The sequence below is a fragment of the Temnothorax longispinosus genome, chromosome 8 (genome assembly GCF_030848805.1).
Source record: "Temnothorax longispinosus isolate EJ_2023e chromosome 8, Tlon_JGU_v1, whole genome shotgun sequence".
In the NCBI taxonomy this organism is placed as follows: Eukaryota; Metazoa; Arthropoda; class Insecta; order Hymenoptera; family Formicidae; genus Temnothorax; species Temnothorax longispinosus.
The window spans coordinates 11926597-11952805 of NC_092365.1; the positions used below are offsets into that span (position 1 = coordinate 11926597).

A 26209-nucleotide genomic window follows, 5' to 3' on the forward strand; every position below is an offset into this window, starting at 1 on the left:
AAACAGGAGTATGAAGTGCTATGTGGCTGCTGTCGACGTGCACTCGGCAGTAAATAAAAATAGAAATAAGACGAGCAGGTAACACTCCCTGGCGAAAAACGCGGCGTAAGCATAAGAGCGTAAGCATGAGAGCATAAGTGGAAAATGAAGAATGAAAATCCAGAGAAAAGATTAACAGATTCAGCTCACGTCTCCGCAAAGGATGCTACATGGCAAAGATCAAAGCCAATTACTAGCAAAATTAATAGAAAGCGGGTGATACACTCGAGGCGAAGGACGAAGCATGCATGGAAATGAAAAACAAAATACAAGACTTAAACAAGTTACTCGTTCTTCCCAAAGGATGCCGCGAAGAAGCAATGGATATAAACCAAAATTCGAAAACAGGGAACAAATCGCAAGAATTATAGCATAAGAACTTAAGACTAAACTTATTTTAAAGTCGACAGCTAAATATATACAGTGCTCTCTCTATCCGCCCGCAACAATTAATATTTAGCAATTCATGTCAAGTCGTGCAAGATAAGTGAGTAAAGGCAAGTCGTAGAACAGCAGGTCACCGAAGCCTCGCTAGATCAGCCTCGGTGGCTATCGAAATAGGAGGCAAACCTTGATCCTTGCGGACGAAAATCCGTCCGTCCCTGCACCACACGTACTTAAACAACAACTGCCTTGCCCTGACTCTGGTTTGACGCAACAACTTGTAAGTAAGAGACGGAAGCAATTCGTTGACATGAATGTTGCCGGGGATACTCGTCGAAAAAACATTATTCGCCGTAAGTCGGAGTTTGCCGCGCTTTACTTTTAGAATGTGGTCGCGAATCTCACATGATTTGAGTGCTACAATTATCGATTTCATGTGACCAGATGTGTTGGCCAGATCGCTGGCCGAAACAGATCCTGACGCGGCATTACGAGCCACTGACGCATCACGCCCCACTACGAGAGAGAGAGAGAGAGAGAGAGAGAGAGAGAGAGAGATTGATTGATTGATTGATTAATTGGTTTATTTTATGCCATAGTCAATGACTTTAGGCAAGTAATGAATTACAGAGGTAGAACAACCGAAAAAAAACCAAAAATTGTAAATAAAAACAGAAGTAATAAATCAAAATAAGAGGAACAATGTAAAATAATATAATATAATAGCGACAGATGTGCATTGAGCAGCAACCAGCAGTGGAACTGCAACCCAAGCGGAGGAATCAATAGAGTGAGAAAAAGGGTTGAAGCACACCGCTAATAGCACGCAAAAGATGCACAGAGAGATGGAAAAAGTCTCAAGTTCCACGTGCAAGAAACACAAGAACAATGAACACTAAAAAGTTACTTAAACTGACTGACGTGCAAGTGATAGGTTGACACTCTCAATAAGATCATGCATAGGCAGAGACTAATAAGACTCTAGATAGAGCTACGCTCAAGCGAGAAAAGATAGTCGTAAAGCTTACTCTTAAAAACGGCGACAGACGTTGCTGAAACAACATCATTAAGAAACGAGTTCCAAAAGTAGATGCCCGCGAGATGGAAGGACCTGCGATAGGTTTCTGTTCGGTGGATGGGAACATGAAAAGAGTGCGGTAGCGCCAGTCGTGACGATCGCCTGACTGAGGGGTCATGATCAACGAAAATTTCAGAGAGGTAACTAAGAGATAAGTCATGGGACACCTTAAACATTTCGATACCAAGAAAGTAAAGACGGCGGTATTTGACCGACAACCACCCCAGTCGATGCCGGTAAGGCGTGATGTGTTCGTCACGCCTTACATTAAAAATAAAACGAATAGCACAATTTAAGAGTCTCTGAAGCCTAGTATTTAGCTCCTCGGTCACGTCGTTGTATACAAGAGAGCAGTAGTCCAACAAAGGCAAAATCAAGGTGGTCACAAGTTTGACACGTAAATTAAGTGATAATAATTCTTATGAAATTTCAGTTTGTGAAGTGTAAAGTGTACCCTTCTTGAAATGTGTGAAACGTGACCCAGAGAGAGAAAGAGAGAGAGAGAGAGAGAGAGAGAGAGAGAGATTGATTGATTGATTGATTGATTGATTGAATTTATTTATGCCCAAACATCTGCTAAAGGGCAAAAATCGAAATCCCAGGTACATAGATAACGTAAGAAATCATCATGGATGCACCACAGTGGACCATATTGATGCATTCAATATACCTAAACTAAAATACATCAAAGAAAAAAGATCTAAATCACAAGTACATAGATAAGAAATCATGGATGCACTCAATGGACCATTGTGATGCATCCGATATACTTAAAACTAAAGTACAATAAAAGAAAAAGAAAAAGCATGAGCAAGAAGTAGCTTAAGTAAATTTGAAGGCGCCTAATATAATTTGAGCTAAGGTAACCGCATGTGCGTAGGCCTGATGTAGAATTAATGATGCACAGAGAATACATAATGATACATAATATAATACATAACTTTTAACTAATATCACGCAGCTACTAGATTGTAATTATTGCATTACTAAGTTCGCACCGGTAGAAAATCATTGATGAAGCATAATGATATATAATATCCTTAAACTAATATAATACATAGTATAACCTTAACTAATATAACAACATATATATGCACAACGCAGCTACTAAATTATGCAACTATTGCACCACTAAGTTCGCACCGGTAACCAAAGAGATAAAGCATTAGCCAGATTCAGATGCTAACAAATACAAGCGGAGTAAGTTTTTGAAGGTTGAAAGAGATGGTGCGGATGTTATGTTGTCGGGGAGAGAATGCCAAAAACGTATTGCAGAAAGACGAAAAGAGTTCCAATATGTTGTAGTTCTGCAAGGCGGTATATGAAAGGTCTGCGACGAACCAGGAAGGCGATCAGATCTTCTAAGCGACGGGTCAGGCGAAGTAAAGAGCTCCCTCAGGTAGATTGGAGAATTTAGGAACAAGATACAATAGACCTGACAGCCAAGAAAATACAATCTCCTATTCTCAACTAAGAGCCATCCCAGTCGTCGCCTATAGGGCGTAATGTGTTCGTCGCGTTTAAGATCAAAGATATACCTTACACAGCAGTTTACAAGTCTCTGCAACTTCGTATTCAGCTCATTGCTTAAACCATCGTAGACAAGGCAGCAATAATCAACATGTGGCATAATCAACGTCGTCACTAATTTGATTCGTAATTCGGTAGAGAGAGAGTTCTTGTTAAATTTCAATTTGTACAACGCACAGTGCACCCTCTGTGATACATGCGAAATGTGCCTCTTCCAGGACAGAGTAGGCGTAAAAACAACTCCCAAGTTTCTCACCTCACTAACAAAAGGGATAGGTACCTGGTTCACCATGACAGGAGGCAGAAGGCTAAGGTCAATATTCCTAACATAAGCATTGCTACCGTAAATTATCACTTTAGACTTGGACGAATTAAGTTTCAGACCATTAGATTCTGCATAAGCAAAGATAGCTTTTGCATCCCTAGAGATTAACTCCAATCCATGACGGATATTAGCCGGAGAACATGAGAGATAAGCTTGAATGTCGTCAGCAAATATCATGTGAAGTGCATGCAGCAATACTCCTCCTATATCATTAATAAACAGAGAGAATAATAATGGCCCAAGCACAGAGCCCTGAGGAACGCCCGATGACGTATACAACCACTCCGAGAAGTTCCCAGCATCATCAACCACAGATTGACAGCGACCAGTCAAGTAAGAAAAAATCCACGCAAGAACAGCATCAGAAAAGCCAATCTCCTTTAACTTGATAAGTAGCTTGAGATGTGGAACAGTGTCGAACGCCTTACTAAAATCGAAGAGGATCATAATTATAATAAGACCCTTATCAATCGCCTCTTTGATGTCATCGCAAACCCGCAGAAGAGCTGTCTGTGTATTGTGACATGGTCGATACGCAGACTGTCTCGGATTTATGAGGTTATGTTCAATCAAGTATTCAGTAATCTGCGAAGCCACAATCCTTTCAAGTAATTTAGACAGCTCTGGCAAGTTAGCTATAGGCCTTGTATCAGTAGGGGATAAAGGAATACGAATCTTCGAATGCGGGCGGATTAATGCGCGCTTCCATTGGGATGGAAAAGAAGAAGTTTCCAATGAGTGGTTGAACAAAGTAATGAGATGCGCCGAGATTATAGGCCAGGCAATCCGCAGGATATAGAGCGGTATACCATCTGAACCAGATGCATAAGAGTGGGTCGGTCCCATTGAGATAAGTTTAAGGACCGTAGCAGGTGTTACAGCAGAGAACACAAACTCTGGTCTCTGGGATGATCGAGTCACTAAAGTAACAGTAGAAATAAAATCAGTAAACAAGCAAGGTGGTTGAGCATTAGAGACCGAAACGTAGAATGAATTCAATTGACTAGGTGTAAGAAAGTGTAAAGGAGAGACTAAGGTTGACTTTACAAGACCAAACCGCGCCAGTTCTCTCCAAAGTTTAGCGGGATCAGTGATGTCTTTGAGAGAATTAAGTTGAAATTCACCTTTGACACGTTTGATGTCCGAATTAAGTTGGTTTCGGAAAAGTCTGTAAGTGGCATAGTCAAGCAGATCATTGGAGCGTCTAGCCTGCCTGTATAATTGGTTGCGATTACGAATTCGAGCTTTAAGCTCATCCGTCAGCCATCGCACCGGAGGCCTTTTAATTATAAATGTTCGCCTAGGGGCAAACACATCCAATGTTTGAAGTAGAGCTCCCGACAGTCTCATACAAAGCTCCTCAGTCTCACCAACGCCTGGTTGGTCATCTAGTCCCACACCCCTATCACAGGCCACGGCCGGCACAAGACCATCAATTACAGAACGAAGATGGTCACGGAACACATCACAATCAATAGATCCATATCTACGTCTCACAATAGTACGGTCAATGACCAAGTTCGTGGCCAGAGAGAGCGATAACTCTATGAGATCATGACCAGCTATAAACGGACACTCAGATTTAGTAAATGACAAAATTTTTTCACTGTCATCCACCACTAGAACATCAAGCCACGAATCTGCGGAGGCTGTATGATGCGTAGCACCCGAATGAACAATATGCATTGCTATACTCGACATAAGTTCACGCAAGTGGTCAGCTTCAAAGTTGTTTGTAAGAAGGTTACAGTTGAAGTCTCCGCCAATAATTATGTTTTTATATGAGAGAGAGAGAGAGAGAGAGAGAGAGAGAGAGAGAGAGATTTCGTATCCTTACATTGTATTTAAGCTTGAATTCGATTCGGAGCTCACTATCTAGACATCGTCATCGGCAACCTGGGACACCTAGACATCGCATTCAACGTATTATTACACCTGGACACCGAAAACTACAAAGCGCACTATGTGGACCTCGTCATCGGCAACCTGGGACACCTAGGCATCGAATTCAAGATATTAATACACGTAGACACCGAAAACTACGGAGCTCACTATCTAGACATCGTCATTGGCAACCTAGGACACCTAGACTTCACATTCAACGTATTATTACACCTGGACACCGAAAACTACGAAGCGCACTATGTGGACCTCGTCATCGGCAACCTGGGACATTTAGACATCGAATTCAACGTATTATTACACCTGGACACCGAAAACTATGGAGCGCACTATCTGGAACCCGTCATCGGCAACCTGGAACACGTGGACATCGAATTCAAGGTATTAATACACCTGGACACCGAAAACTATGGAGCGCACTATGTGGACCTCGTCATCGGCAACCTGGGACATCTAGACATCGAATTCAAGCTTGATTCATAAGAATCGACTTAAAAATGCCCTAGCCTCAGAATTAAAATTATGTCATGACATAATAAAAATTCGCTAAATTAAAATTATGTCTAGATATAATAAAAATTTGACGAATTAAAATTATGTCTAGACATAATAAAAATTGGATGAATTAAAATTGTCTTGACATAATAAAAATTGGATGAATTAAAATTATGTCTAACATAAAAATAATTCTGCATTTTTATCAAGAGACACGGTAGTGTCTCGCGCCAAGTACACGCGGAGCGAGACCGACCGTGACTCTTTTACGCGACGCGACGGGTTGCGAGTACCCGAGATGTTGAGATTATGTGTATACGCATAATTTTAATTCATACAATTTTTATTATGTGTACACATAATTTGTTTTCGAATGAACGTAAAACGTATTTGTTATAATATCCATTATTGAAAATCGATATCCGCGACAAAAGCTCTTGTATATCATTAATTATGTTATTATTTATTATATATATTTGTATCCATTCCTTACGAAAAAACACTCTAAATAACACCTAAAAAAACACCAAAAAATAATAGCGTAATTTCGGATCCCCAAATGGCGTTTACACCATTTGAGCGTTAACGCCAAGAAAAACACCAAAAATGACACCGAAATTTTTGGTGTTTTTCTTGGCGTTAACGCTCAAATGGTGTAAACGCCATTTGGGTATCCGAAATTACGCTATTATTTTTTTGTTTTTTTGGGTGTTTTTTTAAGTGTTATTTAGGGTGTTTTTTTCGTAAGGGTATATATTTCATAAAAAACGATAAATATATATATATATGTATATATAAATTATAAAATGCAAAGTTAAAACTTTGACTTATTATGAGGTCACATTATACATATAACTTCGAATTATACATAGATATAGATAAACCATACATACTCGTCACTGAGTAAAAATGGCGATCATGCGACTCTGACGCCGCGTCCATTTACCGCGACTTTGACTATAAATATACCAGATACATACATATGTGCGACACCGGATATGCCTTCGCTTTGTGGTGTGTGTTGGCAGCATGTGGAGGAGATCGGGAGATGCGCTGGACCTGTATTCCGTTCCTACCTACCGATAACTGTCGGTTCGATTAAGCGTTGTTGCGCGGGTTTCTCGTATCGTATAGAAGCTGCGCCAACATGGCCGACCAGGCCGACGCCGTTAACGGCACTGACGACGAACATAATATGGCCCCTGCGCATGCGCTAGCAGCGCATCCCCTCCACATGCTGCCAACGCACACCAAAGCAAAGGCACATCCGTGTGCTGTCGAGTGTCTAAATCATTAGTTCAAACAAATAATTAATGTAAAATAAATATTCAATAAATGTTAAAATATTTTTTTACAATAAATTGTACAATGCATAATTAATGAAAAATAAATATTAAAAAAAACATTTAAAAAATATAATTTGCTACTTGGGTATATATATATATATATATATATATATATATATATATATAATTCAAAGTTAGATATATGTATAATGTGGCCTCATAATAAGTTGAAGTTTTAACCTTGCATTTTATAATTTTTATATTTTGTTTTATAATTGGGTGTCAACACTGAAACCCGATTGTCGACCCCAAAAGTTAGGTGTCGACACCCAAAATTTCGGTAGTTTCGGTGTCGACTCCAAAATTTGGGTGTCGACACCAAAAATTGAGTGTCGACACCGAAACTTTGGGTGACGACACCAAAATTTGAGTGTCGACACCAAAAGTTGAGTGTCGACACTAAAACTTTGGGTGTCGACACCAAATTTTGGGTGTCGACACCAAAAGTTGAGTGTCGACACTGAAACTTTGAGTGTCGACATTCAAATGTCGGTGTTAACACTGAAAATTTAGGCGTTGACACCGAAAATGGAGTGTAAACACCCAAAGTTAGGTGTAAACACCAAAACCTTGGGTGTTTTTTCGTAAGGGATATATTTTCAGTATTATTGTTACATTAGAAAAATTATTGGCATTTTGGGATACGAATCTTTTTCCGTTAGTTTGTAAGTTTAATGATTAAAAAGATCATGTCGTATTATTAACATATATCTAAGATTTATAGAATCGTTATTAATTTTATTATATATCTCAATTGCGCGAATCTCAAATATGTTTTGTAAAAATTATGCATAATATTCCTATGCAAAGATACTTGTTTAATTATTTCTTCCTATTGCATTTAAGTATAGAAAAATATACAATTTCTATGTGTTTGCACTTTATATTTATTTTCTATATAACCACACAGTTATATCGTCTTATACATTATACATTTTTACATATATCTGGTTTTGTTATAATGAGCAGGCAATTAAATATATATGATTCAATTTGCGTCTATGTTTCTTTATTGACTGACATAGTTATATACTTTTAAATCTTTTTCTTTTCTGAAATTCAATCACTTGAATAGCAAAAACTACGTTATCATATTATATATTTTTGGTACGTAGTGTGCAAATGTATTTTGAAATGAAGAATATATATTTCCTACTGAATTATTTACACACACGTGCGGTTTCAGAGAATCATTTTTCGCCAACTCAAATATGTTCCTACTCAACTGTCAAAATATAAAAAATAATTTTATCTAGTTGTGACATTCGCTCAAATTCTCGAAATAATTTTCAAGGATGTGAGTACGAATATATATATATCGTACTATTTAATATTTATAATTAATAGAAAATTATAAACATTATGTATGAAAAATTTAACAGAATTGCTTTTATCAAATAGAATTAATTTGCGATTAGTTGAAGGGAATAAAAGAATAAACAAATCAGGTAAATTTCAGACACGTGTTACAGGTGTCCATCTGTAATTATCAAAAATATAAATACCTGAAGATATCGGTACATATTGAGACAGGATTTTTATTTCGATAAACCCTTTCACCCGACGCGGCTTGAGTCGGAGCTGTCGGGGCTCAAAATGTAGCTAATTAATATGTCTAATATGTTGGGCGCCAGTTAGTTTTATGAGAACTAACAAACTCTGATTTATTCAATAAAATGGTTCGATTGGGTGACCCAGGAAACAGGAGATACCAAGAAGTGGAAATAATTGACGGAACTGAAGATTACTACTTACGTTTTGATAAGAATTAGTTTCCTTTATTGTTTTACCTGGCAATCACAACTCTCAGAGATCGACTCTCCGTGCGATCTTTCGACAACTTTCAACGGCGCTTTACAAAATTGACCCTCCGTGCGATCGCTTCTTGACAAATTGACGACGTCTTACAATACAATTTGACGACGTTTTAACAGGTTAGATTTAGACCTTCTTGCACGATGCTCACACAGAGAGTGTTCGGTCGTGCTTTCGCCGGGAGCTTCCTGTGGTTCGGCCGGTTCGAGAGAGCAGGGGAAGTTGCCGCAAGGCCGACGTTCATTGGTCGCCGTACGATACATCGTTATCGATACAGCCGTCGAGGCCTGTTCGGCATTTCGGCTGTATGGGGCAATCCCATTAGACCTGGCGCTAAGTTAATTTTAATGTTAATTAAATATTATCTTATTCTAACGCGGATCCCGAGAGATTAGACCGCGAGACGTTGAGTTCAGAATTTCCTGTCACATCCCAGCAAACGCAAAAGGATTAAAAAATATTAAAATTTTTTAATATCTTTGAATCCCTTTTTTGGGGGAATTAGATGAAATTAGATGGGATTTGAAATGAGATGGTCCAATCCCATGGAATCCAAAAAAGAAAAATTTCAATTCCATCCAATCTTATGGAATCCGTAAAGGTTATAGAATTGCATGGCATTAGATGGTTTAGGAAACGTCTCGCGCCTCCGTTGGGCGACCAAGCGCCGTTGTTCGTCGGTCAGCTTTTGTGTATGCCTAAGGGCATTACACTCACTACTGCCGACGGGCAATTAGCCCGAAAATGAGATTTGTAAGATCTGTCAGGCACCGTAGGGGGTCCCTTTACATAGCGGTCGAGACAAAACTTTGAACTCAAGAAGATGCCCCGGCGATGCGACGCCTAGCGGCGTCGACGCGAACTGCCGGTAATGCAGATACCGCGCGGGCGTGTACTATTGGTGGCGCGTACCGCCACAGAGTTCAACACGGACACTTTTCAATCCCTATCCTGGCTTCAATGGTATTCATTTTATTGTCAGAATAGACGGAATTCAATGGAATTCAATACGGAAATTTTTAATTCCTAGTTTGGCATTCAATGGTAATCATTTCGTTAACGGAATCAATGGTATTCAATGGAATTCATCACAAAACTTTCCAATCCCTAACCTGGCATTCAGTGGTATTCATTTCGTTAACGGAATCAATGGTATTCAATGGAATTCATCACGAAACTTTCCAATCCCTAACCTGGCATTCAGTGGTACAATATTTTTGTGTCGGAATTGGATGGGACTCAAAAAAGACAAATTCTTTCCAAAATAAGGAATTCCATGATATTGAAACTATTTCAATCCCTTTTTTGGACAGAATGGAATTCGGAAAGTCCTTAATTGAATTCCTGGCAATCCCGTTTTAATTCTTTTCAATCTTTTTTCGTTTGCTGGGATCCTCCCCCTTCGGACCTCAACGTCTAAGCAGGATAATTCCTTCAATGGAACGATCAAATATCCTTATAGACCAATCTTATCTGCAACTTGCAGCTGAAATAGAAGATTGACAATTGTCTTAAAGTGCAATCTGCAGTTCCGTCTAAGAGTGTATATTTTCTTGGAATCTTAGAGGATAAGGTCGAGGTTGATTATGACAATTGACTAGGACAATGTATGTATTTTATTTTATGAGGAAAGTTAGCAGAGTTCGACACACACGGTAGCTTGGCTATACAATAAGTTTTCAGTTCAAGTAGTTATTAATGAACGCGCTTTCCTGGTCGACAGTTTACTTTGATGTCTCCTTAGACTTAGTAGGCACGATGATTTTGATCTCCTCACCGTCCGTGATCTCGGGTCTGTCCTTCATGACTTCATCGAGTGGTTTTCACCAGGGCCAAGGGTGAGTATAAGGTTCGAATGGCCTGTCGTCGTTTTCTTCTGACAACTGTTGAGCTCCAGGGGCTCTGGGATTTGCCACCTTTGATGTTGACAAGAGGGCGTTTTCCCTAATAAGGAATCTCCTCAGCTTGTTTGGGTGGTCCTCGGGTGAGTCAAATTTAGCCTTGATTTTACGTCTGAGGACCTCCTTGCCTTCATCGACAAGATACCGGTGATTGGTTGGGATCATCCATGTTGGCCAAGTGGCGTATAAGTCGAAGCCAGTCAGATAGTCCTTTGAACCTTATATTACAGTCGGGACATTCTGGACAGTATAGACTGAGGTCCTTGGCGCAACCCGCGCAGCGATTGAGGGCGCGTTCATGCTCGGTCCCGTGAGGATAAATGCAGTCCTGCGTGTCAAACCCATCTGCTCCGCAAATTTGGCAAAACCCAGGCCGGTAGGGTAAGCCGCAGGCCTTGAAGTGGTGTTCTGCTGACTTACAATTAACACAGCCGACAACTTGTGATTTTCTCGTGACGGATACGTACGTCTGGGTGCCACAATTGACCTTGGTAGATTCCATCTTCTTGAGAAGGTATTCGGCCCTTCTGGTGACGATGGATTTGAAGAGTTCCTCGTTAATTATGCGACAATCGGCCATGTAGAGAAGTCTCTCTTTGTGTGGAGTGCTACCAACTCCAGCAACCCCGAGCTCCTTTAGCACCTCGTCCAACGATGGCATCCCCTTTAATGGCAATAATTTTATCATAACCGACGGGGCAACCAGTGCCTCCGGGTCGTCAACGGGCCTAGGTTTCTTTCCCGTGATGGCTGATTTTCGCTGGGGATGACCTCCCGGCGGGATCCTATTGCGTAGGACGTTCTCCCCATGGATGTCTGCATCAGCAGTTACCCTTTTAGACGAGGTAAGCTAAAATTTCGGTGGTGGAAGATTGTGGGTCTCCTTAACTGGATCGCCTCTGCATTGCGTGGTATAGTCCCCGAATCAGATCCTCTGCGGCTCGACTGCGGTCTTCGGAGTGAAGAGGCAGGCGAGACAAATAATTCGTCGGAGTCCACTGATAATTCGTCGAAATCAAGGCCCCGAAGCTCCCGGGACGTCTGTTACTGGTGCTTTGACAACAGAAGCAGGTCTGCTTAGCTCAGACTTGATCTCCCTATTCAAGGCTCGTACTCTGGCCTCGATCTCTAACTTTTCCGCCAGTAGTGCATGGACGCCCTTGGCGGTGTCCCCGGAGTCGGAGACGGTTGGCGTATCATAAGTATCGCTTATATTGCCAGGGTAGTTGTCCCTCAGTGTTGAAGCAGGTGTCTTCTTCAAGCAGGTGTTTATCCTCTGGTCAACCTATTAGCGCAATTTAGTCACCACGCAAACTACGACGGGGAATTTTTAAGTCTGTTACATAATATTTCCCGACAATTTTATCGTTCTTATCCGCTAATTCCACAATCATTGGCCCAATTATTCGTTTCACAGTTGCCGGACCTAAATATCGGTGGGCTAACTTGGCAGAGTATCTTTCGGCTTTTTTACTCAATTTTTTATTCGGATAATAGACTGTGGTACCAATTTTTAAGTCAAATTGTTTTGTTCTGTCTGAATTAGCCTTAGCAAGACGTTTATGGGAATAATTTTTTAATTGATTTTCAACTTTGTGGCGCAATTCGTCAAATTTGTTTATCCGTTTAACCCAATCAGTCACCGTCTCGTCAGTCACTTGCTGATTATCGTCAACTAAACGTTTCCGTTGGTTTAAGTTAGCTTCTCGCGCGTGATTTAAATAGAACGGAGTGACTCTACCACCCGAGTGAGGCACCGTATTGTACGCAAGTTGGAGTTTCGACAAATTTTCATCCCACTCGTTTTGACTAGTTTTTATAAATGCCGCAATCATGGGTTTTATCGTTCTATTAATGTGTTCCACGGGATTCGCTTGCGGATGTGCTAACGGGGTGGTGATATGACTAATTTTGTTAGCTGCTAGGAAGGCTTTAACGTCTTTATTCACATACTCCGTACCGTTGTCCATGACAATTGACTCCGGAATAGTTCCCCATCTATCGAACACCGTTTCCAAGACCTTAACCACGATTTTACCGGTTTGATTACGTACCGGGAACAGTTCGACAAATTTCGTATAGAGATCCTGCACGACAATTATGTATACATTGCCCTTCTTTGAACGAGTAAACGGTCCTACCGTATCAATCGACAATTGCGCCCACGGTGTGAGTAGAGGTCTTGTCAAGATCCTTTCAATCTATCGGATTATTTGCTTACGAGTTCACGTTTTACATCATACCAATCTTTGTCACAACTAGTTGTTAACCTGGCTTGACTTTTAATTGTTTCCTCGCTCCTAACGTCTGATGTCTCGTCAGTTGTCAACGTCGACAATTGAATAATTTCCGCGGGTTGTTTGTTTGAATTGACCGGTTCCAGGTCGATTTCCTCCTCGGACCATTCCGAATCGCCCGAGAGCATTTCAAGTAAATCTAATAATAGTGCCTCGCGATTAACGTTAGCCGTGGTAATTGAGGGCTGATTTGATGTAGGTATATCGACGCGCGTTTCTAGTCTATTCAGAGATTTTATCTGTTCTATATTGAGTTTTGTTTTCTCTCCCTCAATCGAACCTTCTATGGCGGTAGCCTGAGGGAGGGTTACTGCCGGCCCTGCCCGTTTCCCGACCGCGTTGGACAATCCTTATTCACGTGGCCTTTATTTTGACAAATAAGGCACAAGACTTGCCGCTCCGCGGTACAAATACGCGCCGTGGGTCCCATCTCGCCACAGTTATAGCAGAATATTTTAGTGAAGTCTCGGGCAGGCCTTGCTTGAGGAGCCGGTGGTTGTTCGTTCCGGGTGTCTGTTGACGATTTCGCGGCTCTCTTAACGGTCGCTATATTCTTTTCGAGCCTCTGCTTAACTAATGTCTTTGTATTGTTTGCCGTACTATTTTCCTTTTTAGCGTTACGTGGCGGTTTTGTCTGTGTGGCCCTTAGCTCGGTTGTACTCTCGTCGCTACTCCCGCCCTCAATAGACTAAATATCAGACTCGTCGGTGTCATCCTGTAAACACCTCAAATCCGACTTAGAGAATCTTCCGCGCGCTCCCTTTTGAGTCTCGACTGAACGATTGTATAGATAATTCCGCTCATTTAAGTAGTGCAAAAATTCGTCATAATTGCGAATAGATAGATTCAGGACTTCGAAAGTTAATCTCGGATTAAACTTGACAAGAATTTGTTTTAATTGTTCGCGAAATGACAGTAGATTTTGCATCCTTTCGAAGATAAGACGTGCTCGACAAGTAAATTCTGCTAAGGTTTCCCCCTTTTCGAACTTCAAATTGCAGACCTCTAGGAAAAGTGCTCCTTCGTCCTTCTTCACTGCCCATTGAAAGCGAAAGGCGCGTGTGAAATCTTTCCATGTTTGCCAGCATTGTTTGTTTAACAAATACCAAGCTCTATACGGTCCCTCGAAAACGCTTGACAAACAAGGAACAAACAGATCCTTTTTTATCCCGCTCACGCTCAACTAATCTTTCAAAATTAGTAGAAATTGTCTTTCTCTGTTTTAGGAAACGTAATATTCCAATCCCTGATGATACGGCCAATTTTCATGGCCGATTCGAGTTCGCGATCATAAGCGTACGCGGGCGAGTTATTTTCCCTACTATCGTACCGATTTATTGACAAGGTATTCCTTTTAGCTCGCGTGTGTTGATAACCGTCAGCTCCTCGAGTGTTATCGTCGCTATCGTCCGATTCGCTACTGCGCCACGATAGAACTTCCTTCCTAATTGGTGACGATCGTTGTTCGCGCCAGGATTTAGGATTAGGGGTACGGATCTCATCACGTTCTACTTCAGATTTAGTTTGCATCATTTGACGATATTCCTCATTAGTTACGTAGTTGTCTTCGCTTACTAATTTGCCTTCTGATGTTAATCGCGTCATTGTTAATTTGACCATGCCGTATGGCCATTCGCTAGTCTGATGATTTAATTGTTCTACGTTTAAGTTTCGAAAGTTATGTCGAACGTCATTTAACACCCCTATTCGATTCACGTCCAATGATCGAGTGTTCAGATTGACTGTCCGATTTTCATTACTGAAATGTATTCTACGGGGTTCTCCTTCGACCGGACCTCTCTCGTTTACCGGGATTTTATTATTTAATTGATCAATCAACAATTTCGTATTTCCCAATATTTCACTCATTTTATTATTTAATTGATCAATCAACAAATTCATATTTCCCACTATTTCAATTATTTTACTCTCGAGTGTCTCAACGTATGCCAATCTTGTATCAACATGGTCTAGTCTCGTTGTCAAAGTCCCAAACGTCGTTTCTAATGATTGCCAACGTGGATTTTCGCTAAAAGTCGGGGTCGCTCCACGCGATCCTCTTCCTCTACCTACTGGTGTACCCCCCTGAATGATTTTAGGGATAACCCCAATGGCTCGCTGTGTCAAAACGGCCGCGTCCGAGTTTCGAGCGGTAGGTGAGCCCTCCACCCCCCGCGCCCTCAACGGTTTGCGACAGTACGGGCCCGGTCTGTAAGTCCCCACTTAATGCGTCCCCCCTTGGAAACGTTTCGTTGAGCGACATTTGCGAACTCTGATCGTTTGACAGTTTTTTATTATTTATCTCTATTAATTTCGTTCCGGCTCTCGTCGTTCGTTTAGGCGGCAAAATAAACATAGACGTCATGATATTGAACTACGTTTAGTCTTGCTAAAGCCTTATTCGACGATAATTCTCTGCTTCAGTTTAATTATACAGTAGTTATGCCAATGCCTGCTTTGACGATTCAATGTCTTACTCAACAATCTCCGTCTTGACACAGTCAATCACTTTCTTAGATTTGAACAAAATTTTACTAAGGATTAACAGCTTGATTAATTTACGATTATTCAGCAAGTCAACAACCGACTCAAGCTATCAGAATGTCGTCTACTTTCCACAGTAACATATAATAACTTAATTTACATCAATCAACAACTAGGACAAGACTCAAGCCGTTGAAATGACATTGACTTTTCAATAATAACACGTAAGAACGGACCTCGTCAACGATTCACAGCGAAATATGAACCGGCCGACGAAACGCGTACATAATAAATTAACATGGATAACAGTATTCATTCATAACAAGATATGAGCCAATAATTTGTCAACGAATGGGAGCAAGATCCTCACCCATTGACAACAAAATTTAATTAATCCTTCTAGGATTTACTAATTAACGAGATCAACTCACTTACAATTCAAAAATTACAATAACTGACGCGGACCAGGGCAAGACCTTTGTCCCGCAGAATTTACTCAATAATCTCTATAATCTCAATAATTTCAATAAGCCGCAAAATCAGAGCAAGATCTAAACTAAGCGACTGCAATTTATAATTCGTAATCCGTCATGAACAGGGCAAGACCTTCATTCAGACGAAAATAACATATAATAATTAATAAATAATTTGACACATTTTACATAGATTGTAATAATTTGTCAACGGATGAGAGCAAGATCTTCACTCGTCGACAGCAATTTATGTTCATTAAGTTTGAGCATCGTCGAATCGGCTGACTCTCCGATTTACGATCACTCGGTACATATATGATCAATAAATATAATAGAAGCGCTACAAGGAAAACATTAGGAGCGATAGTCGAAGAAAGCATAAAGTATTTCCTGTTTGTTTACATTTGACTTTGCAGCCGGCCTTGAGTTCGGAATGCGGATGCCGGCAGGCACGCTCGGACTCAACGCCTCGCCGTTCACAATAAAGTTATACAAATTAATTACTTTAATTATCAATTTTTCGTTTCCCAACTGCCCCACGTTGGGCGCCAATTGAGACAGGATTTTTATTTCGACAAACTCTTTCACCCGACGCGGCTTGGGTCGGAGCTGTCGGGGCTCAAAATGTAGCTAATTAATATGTCTAATATGTTGGGCGCCAGTTAGTTTTATGAGAACTAACAAACTCTGATTTATTCAATAAAATGGTTCGATTGGGTGACCCAGGAAACAGGAGATACCAAGAAGTGGAAATAATTGACGGAACTGAAGATTACTACTTACGTTTTGATAAGAATTAGTTTCCTTTATTGTTTTACCTGGCAATCACAACTCTCAGAGATCGACTCTCCGTGCGATTTTTCGACATCTTTCAACGGCGCTTTACAAAATTGACCCTCCGTGCGATCGCTTCTTGACAAATTGACGACGTCTTACAATACAATTTGACGACGTCTTAACAGGTTAGATTTAGACCTTCTCGCACGATGCTCACACAAAGAGTGTTCGGTCGTGCTTTCGCCGGGAGCTTCCTGTGGTTCGGCCGGTTCGAGAGAGCGGGGGAAGCCGCCGTAAGGCTGACGCTCATTGGTCGCCGTACGATACATCGTTATCGATACAGCCGTCGAGGCCTGTTCGGCATTTCGGCTGTATGGGGCAATCCCATTGGACCTGGCGCTAAGTTAATTTTAATGTTAATTAAATATTATCTTATTCTAACGCGGATCCCGAGAGTTTAGACCGCGAGACGTTGAGTTCAGAATTTCCTGTCACAATATACAGTTGCGAACAACATTCAGTAAGACACGCGAATAAAAATAAATAAAGAATTTTACAGTTAACGACTTATTAACATTAATCATGCTATATTGCGATTATGTTTTATGTTGTCATTGAAAAATATATACAAGATGTACAACTAAAAGGGTTACAGATTATTATTAAAAAAAAACTAAGCAAAATATTAAATTGTTGTTTTCTTTAGAAATAATAGTCTGTAACACTTTTAGCTTCATACCTTGTATATACTGTTTATAAGATTATAAGATATATTGTTTATAAGATTAAGATGCGTAACACTACAAAAAGGCGTGATATCCGTACAAAATTACCTTTTTAAAAAAAAGGTGAAAAAGGCGCCAAGTACACGCGTAGTAGTGTATATGTATTATGTTGTTACCCTGTTATGTTGTTACCTCGAAAAAAACAAGTGGTAGTATTATACCTCCAAATAGCTTTACCCTGTACATACTGTTTATAAAATGCGTAATACTACAAAAAAGCGTGATATCCGTACAAAATTACTTTTTTTAAAAAAAAGGTAAAAAAGGCGCCAAGTACACGCATAGTAGTGTATATGTTGTTACCTCGAAAAAAAAGAAAGTGGTAGTATTATACCTCGAAAAAACTTAAGTAACAAGTGGTAGACGTAATCTTTATATCTCGAAAAATCTCGAAAAAATCTAAGCAGTAGTATCTTTATTTCTGAAAAATTATAACCCAAGTGATACACATCACAAAATTATGTTACCTTATCAAAAAGAAGAGTCGCGCTTCAAGTGATCTATTACAATTACAAAAAAGAAATGATGTCTCTTTAAATTACAGCGCCAATTACAGAGAGAACATATATATTGGCTCAAGAAATAATTGTTGCACTACTTTGAAAAATCTTTACAATTACATGCAAATTACATGTTTATTTACATGTGTATTTTTTAGTGGTCACAAAGAATTACAGAGGTAACAGTACAAAATAAAAATATTTTATTAAAATATTTAATCCAACGAAGGAATACAATTGTGTCAATTAGAAAAGAATGTATGATAACAATTTTATAAGATTAAAAAATTTTATTTGAATTTAACAAGGGAATACAAGATATTTAAATACAAAGTTTACGTGTGTATTTTTTAGTGGTCACAAAGAATTACAGAGGTAACAGTACAAAATAAAAATATTTTATTAAAATATTTAATCCAACGAAGGAATACAATTTGTATTTAAATACAAAGTTTATATATGTATTTTTCAATAGAATAAAAGATTTAATCCCAAAGAATTACAGAGGTAACAGTACAAAATAAAAATATTTTATTAAAATACATAAATTTTTCTTGTAAAAAAACTTGGCGCTGCTAGACCTCGAAATTTTAAATAAATAAGGACAACAATAAATAAAAATAATTCAGAGAAAAATGCGATGGGAGTAATATTAAATGATTATCAGCGTGGATGTGCGAGTGAGTGATATGGGTGTGCGTGACAACGCGGACGGCGGATAATGCGGCTTAAAATTAAGTATAGGATAAGTTTATTTATTTACGAGGTCTAGCAGCGCCAAGTTTTTTTACAAAAAAATTTTATGTATTTTAATAAAATATTTTTATTTTGTACTGTTACCTCTGTAATTCTTTGGGATTAAATATTTTATTCTATTGAAAAATACATATATAAACTTTGTATTTAAATACAAATTCCCTCGTTGGATTAAATATTTTAATAAAATATTTTTATTTTGTACTGTTACCTCTGTAATTCTTTGTGACCACTAAAAAATACACATGTAAACTTTGTATTTAAATATCTTGTATTCCCTTGTTAAATTTAAATAAAATTTTTTAATCTTATAAAATTGTTATCATACATTCTTTTCTAATTGACACAATGTAAATATTTTTCAAAGTAGTGCAACAATTATTTCTTGAGGCAATATATATGTTCTTTCTGTAATTGGCGCTGTAATTTAAAGAGATATAATTTCTTTTTTGTAATTGGAATAGATCACTTGAAGCGCGACTCTTCTTTTTGATAAAGTAACATAATTTTGTGATGTGTATCACTTGGGTTATAATTTTTCGGAAATAAAGATACTACTGTTTAGATTTTTTCGAGATTTTTCGAGATATAAAGATTACGTCTACCACTTGTTACTTAGGTTTTTTCGGGAGGGCTCCAGTTGCCTACAAAACGATTGCCTACAGGTTCGATTGCACACAATCCCGATAGCACACATTTCAAATTGCCTACAGAGCGATTGCCTACAGGCATTATTGCGCACATATTTCTTTATCTACACGATCATATTGCGCACAGCGCATTGCACACACGACCGTATTGCACACAGCGCATTGCGCACACGACCGTATTGCACACAGCGCATTGCACAAACGACCGTATTGCACACAGCGCATTGCACACATGGCTGTTATTGCACACACGACCGTATTGCACACAGTGCATTGTAAAAACGGCTGTATTGCATACAGCGTATTGCACGCAGCGCATTGCACACATGGCTGTATTGCACACAGCGCATTGCACACACGACCGTATTGCTCACAGCGCATTGCACACACGACCGTATTGCACACAGCGCATTGCACACATGGCTGTATTGCACACAGCGCATTGCACACACGACTGTATTGTTCACAGCGCATTGCACACACGACCGTATTGCACACAGCGCATTGCACACATGGCTGTTATTGCACACACGACCGTATTGCACACAGCGCATTGCGCACACGACCATATTGCACACACGGCCGTATTACACACACGGCCGTATTGCACACACGTCCGTGTTGCACACACAGCCGTATTGCACACACGGTTGTATTGCACACACGGCCGTGTTGCACACACGACCGTATTGCACACACGGCCGTGTTGCACACACGACCGTATTGCACACACGGCCGTGTTGCACACACGGCCGTATTTACCGATTTCAATGACCTTGATATATGTTGTCAAGGTCATGACCCCAAGTGACCTTCAGAAGGTTTTAGCCGTCGCTCGTTATTCGTTAAAAAGTTATTAACAAAAAAAGTTTGGAAAATACGTAGGTTAGATGACGCGCTTCAAAAGTATTTAACTGTTTAAAGCGCGTCATCTAACCCATGTGGCATCTCACATATTAACTTTCCACGCATGAAAAGTTCACGCATACACTTTCCACGCGAACCGAGGTTTACGCACACCCCCCCTGCTTTCGGGGGAGGTGCGGTAGCCCCGAAATAGTTCACGCATACACTTTTCACGCGAACCGAGGTTCACGCACACCCCCCCCCTGCTTTCGGGCCGGTGAACCTCGGTTCGCGTGAAAAGTGTATGCGTGAACTATTTCGGGGCTACCGCACCTCCCCCGAAAGCACGGGGGGGGGGGTGTGCGTGAACCTCGGTTCGCGTGGAAAGTGTATGCGTGAACTATTTCGGGACTACCGCACCTCCCCCGAAAGCACGGGGGGGTGTGCGTGAACCTCGGTTCGCGTGGAAAGTGTATGCGTGAACTATTTCGGGACTACCGCACCTCCCCCGAAAGCACGGGGGGGGTGTGCGTGAACCTCGGTTCGCGTGGAAAGTGTATGCGTGAACTATTTCGGGACTACCGCACCTCCCCCGAAAGCACGGGGGGGTGTGCGTGAACCTCGGTTCGCGTGGAAAGTGTATGCGTGAACTATTTCGGGACTACCGCACCTCCCCCGAAAGCACGGGGGGGGGGGGTGTGCGTGAACCTCGGTTCGCGTGGAAAGTATACGGTCGTGTGTGCAATACGGTCGTGTGTGCAATGCGCTGTGTGCAATACGGTCGTGTGCGCAATGCGCTGTGTGCAATACGGTCGTGTGTGCAATGCGCTGTGCGCAATATGATCGTGTAGACAAAGAAATATATGCGCAATAATGCCTGTAGGCAATCGCTCTGTAGGCAATTTGAAATGTGTGCTATCGGGATTGTGTGCAATGGGTGTGTGCAAACGAACCTGTAGGCAATCGTTTTGTAGGCAAACGGGACCCTCCCGTTTTTTCGAGGTATAATACTACCACTTTCTTTTTTTTTCGAGGTAACAACATATACACTACTATGCGTGTACTTGACGCCTTTTTTAACTTTTTTTTTTATTTAAATTATCAGATAGTTCTTTTAATTTTAGTTGATAACTATATTAAATTAGTATATTTATTAAATGTTTTTTAAAATTTGTAGGAACTTGAACGAAATCGACGTATAGTCGTATCTACAGTTATAGTGTTTATTTTAAAGAAATGTTGGATTCAAACTTTAATCTACGCTAAATCATTAATAAAAATAAAGTCTTTTTATTAAAGCAGAGAATAGTTGGTATATTGAAAAGTATATATATAACTACAATACGTATATTGTACAAGTACATTCAATGTGCTATGTTTGTTTACATTTCTCGTGTTATTATTCGTGATAGTGTAGTCTCATACTTCTACTTAGAGTGTGACAATCCTACAGTGAGTTAACACGTTACAATATGAAGCTGTACGGATTTTTAAGAATTTGTGATAATTACGACAAACTTGTCGATTATTTAATAGACCATAAAGTTCTGCATTGTTCTGCGCGGTGTCCTAAATGCAACAGCCTAATGAATTTTAATTGCAATACATTATTATTTCGATGCTATAATGTTCAATATGTTCGCAACAATCATAAAAGCGAATCAAACAAAAATGCGATATTAAATTAATTGACAATACGTGGTTCTCACATGCTCATTTGGATTTACAAACGATATGTCGATTTATCGTATACTTTCTTACAATTAGGCCGCAACGTCAAAATTTTCTTGAATAAGAACTTAAACTTACTTCATGCAGTATTGTTAATTGGTCGAATTTCTGTTGTGAGGTAATTTTTTAAAATAATTTCTTGTTTATTTTATTATTAGGGGCTAAGGTTTATTGCAAAGATCACGACACTCGTGTGTATTAATATTGTGCTTTATTACAATCAAGAAAAGACAGCGAGAGCGCTGTAGAATAATACGTGGAATACTTGCAAGAGCGGAAATACGACCTTCCTCGAGACACGCTTGAAAGGAAGTGTGTGCTTACGTGGATAGATGAGAAGTGCGCGACGCTACGGAAACGCGGCCCTAATGGTGGGGAGTCATAAACGCCGCGATCTATCGATACTCCACGCCGCGATCTATTGTTCTTGATACATTTCAATATATCTTGCCCTAGCGGTCCTATTTTTCGTCGCAATACTCAACACTCCCACTCGACAAAAAATATTAACTATTACACGATAATACGCCACTCTTTTACTTTAAACGATGGAACTTATCTCTTGGTAGCGCCTTAGTTAATTGGTCAGTCAATTGATTACACAGCCCCACAAAAAAAATGAAATTTTTGTCCGGCGGACCGGACTAGTCAATTCTTACGTATTTTGGGTCGCTGAATCCGAATCCGAGGTCAGAATTCAAAAGTTAATTGGTTCGTTTTTTTTTCTAATCTCAAAAAACATACTTTTTTAGTATATTTTGAGCCGCAATGAAAAAACGCAAGCTAGCTTTGAAATTCTGACCGTGGATTCGGATTCAAAAGCTTGAATTACAATTGACTAAATTTTTTAATAAAAAAATGGCAGATCCAATATGGCGGACCCAATATCGCGGATGTTTCTTCAAATTGATCCAATTCGCTTGAAACTTGGTACTCGGGGGTTTTTGTGGTCGCTGAGTACGAATTTGATGTCAGTTTTCCAAAATTCAAAATGGCAGATCCAGTATACCCGATGAGTTTTTGAAAATTGACCAGATTTGCCTAATTTGTTACTCGAAAGTTTTCGTCAGATCATAACGTAATCACATTGAAAATGCAGTTTTTCCCACATGACTCTGAGAAAGTACAAATCTTATATATATATTTGACGTCCAAGACCACAATAGAGTCAAAGTATATCCATAACTTGATCCTTCTGCAACCTGGGTACCTCCACGTGGTGACGGTGGGCAACGGATTTATTCCGGCGAAATTCCTGGGTTAGATACTTGACGCCGTCATGGCAGAGGGTAACAACCTTTTAACGATGCAGGGTCTCGGAAACCCAGTATCGGCGACTGGTCAGGATAGCTTCCGGGAGGGCAGATCGACTGTGGATGCGATCTTACGCATTCGGGCCCTCCTGGAAGCCGCGATGGAGGCCAACAGGGTGGTGTTGGGCGTTAGCTTTGATGTAGCTAACGCCTTTAACTTTCTGCCGTGGCCAGTGATAAGGAGGGCGCTAAATCACCACGGCGTCCCTCCTTATCTAAGGGCAGTTATACATGACTACCTCCGGGACAGGAGCCTCTTGTACACCGACCGCGATGGTGTAGTAAGGGTCGGGTTGGTCGTGCGGGGGGTTCCACAGAGGTCAGTACTTGACCCACTTCTGTGGAACCTGGGGTATGACTACCTCCTCCGGATCGCTTTCCTCCCGGGATGTTGGCTAAATGGCTTTGCCGATGATACATTCCTGGGAGTCGAGGGTGATACTTGGGATGAGGACCGAGAAAAGGCGAATGTCGCAGTGAGGGCAGTGGTGGCTACGATGCGCAAGTTGGGCCTTAGGGCGGCCCTCCAGAAGACGCAGGCTGTTTTTCTACGTTTTCTTGCACGTTTTCTGAACTTGTGCTTTGTACCATGAGAAGTAGTAGAAGAAGAAGTAGTAGAAGTAGAAGTAGAAGTAGTGTTGGGTACTGTATTTTCATCGTTGGATTCGCTGTTTTCTGTTGTACATACATTTTCTTTGTGCAGTCTAAATTCACGTGTGTTTGAAGCAAGTGATACAGGTGTTACTTCAGGTGTAGTATTCATAAACTTGTCTATTAAATCAAAGTATTCCCAAGATACTTTAGCACTGCCAGTCTCATTATTAGCATCACGCACCGACCTATATTTCTGTTTCAAGTTCTTCCATTTAACAGAACATTGTTCGTCAGTTACGTTGTAACCTCTTTTTTTAAAGTTACTCGCTATTTCCTTCCATATTTTCTTCTGCATACTATTTTTTTATTTAATAGTGATGTATATTGCCTTATTTCTTTTATCAGCAGTTTCGTCATTTTATTGGTCCACTGGTATCTACAGTTTTCTGTGAAAATAAGAAACTTAGTGAAACAATTTAATAATTACATTATAATGTCTTCCGTATGATGTAAAAGATATTTTTGCAAAGTATTCATTTTCTTATTTCAAAGACATGGAATATATTTCAAAAAGCAAATATTAATATATAATTAGTTTAGCTAGAACTAAAATAAAAACTTTGTTTTACGATATATATACATACCAAACTGATTCTCTTGCTCAAACACTTCTCCCTCGTTCGTATCCATTTGCAATTATCTCTGAAAAAAAATATTATTTTAATAAACTAATATGTTAACGATATTAAATCAAAGTGAGGTTATAGTCTATTTGTTTCTTTAAAATATATCAGTAAAATATTAATACATCTATCGCTCAATATGCATTTGAAGGAGAATGAAAGTTAATTATTATGAGAATAACAAAAAGTACATGCATACCTACTTTTCTATTTCTTCTTAAAATTCTGCGATACGGGTACAATTTTCGTTCTCTTATTCGTGAGCTAATCCGATCGCTCCATAGACACGTTTAACAAATCCGATTTGTCTAGGGAACTTTTTCCCTAGTCGGTTGATATGATTGCGATTAATCCGATTGCAAATCCGATTGCTAGACGTAAACACCCCTTGGCTTAATTGTCTGGATCGTCTCTCGATCTTAGCTTAATTGTCCGGATCATGCCCCGATCTTGGCATAATTGTCTAGATCATGCCCCGATCTTGGCTTAATTGTCTGGATCATGCCCCGATCTTGACTTAATTGCTTGAATCATACCGATCTTAGGTCATGATCTGATCTACACAATTAAGCTAAGAATATAATAAAACTATAAATAGCCCGATATTTCAAAATTTGCCACACACATTTCTAAAAAAATTATGGCTCTTTGATCACATAAAAACGGATCTAATCAATCAAATCTTAAAGAATTATATATGAAATAGGGGTAGAAAAAATTGAAAAATATAATAGAATTAGAAATTGATCGATATCTCAAATATTGAGAAAACTACAGCGTAAAACACGCTTTTCTGAAAAATGAAAATTCCCTTAAAATCCATACCAGTCGACGGATTTTAATAAAATTATAGGAAAACATACTTTCTATGATACTCTATTTGTGTGCCAAATTTCAACACGGTATCTAAAAAATTGTAGAAGTAGATGCGTGTACAAAAAATCCGTACACACACACATACATACATACTTCCGGACATTTTCTACTAATATGATTTCTCGACGTATTGGAACATTTTAAACCTAAATAATTTACAAACGGCCAATTTCGAGCTATTACCAGATGTTAGAAAAATATTTAATACATTTAATAATAGTATACAGACTTGTGTTTACGTTTCGTGCCTTACTTGGCCTTCTTCAAAACAATAAAAAAAATTATAAAGAAAAACGCATTATAATATATCGCATTATTCTACGAACAAAACAAATCAATTCGATCCAACGCTACAATTTTCATTAACTCCGCGTGCCAATTTTAAAGAAACAATCCGGATGTTATTTTTACAAGAGCCGACAAAGGTAACGTCACGGTAGCATTAGACAAAAACGAATATATTCAAAAAATGGAAACGTTCCCAGCAAACGAAAAAAGATTGAAAAGAATTAAAACGGGATTGCCAGGAATTCAATTAAGGACTTTCCGAATTCCATTCTGTCCAAAAAAGGGATTGAAATAGTTTTGTTACGTCCAACCCCGGGATTAGGATGGGAAAATCTGGGAAG

At 39.6% G+C, this 26209-nt stretch overlaps 1 protein-coding gene across 5 annotated transcripts in view; it reads right to left on the reverse strand.

Moving 5' to 3' along the window:
* Window positions 1-26209, reverse strand: part of Dpp10 (Dipeptidyl peptidase 10) — a 235589-nt gene that overhangs the window by 148792 nt on the left and 60588 nt on the right. The window lies entirely within an intron of this gene.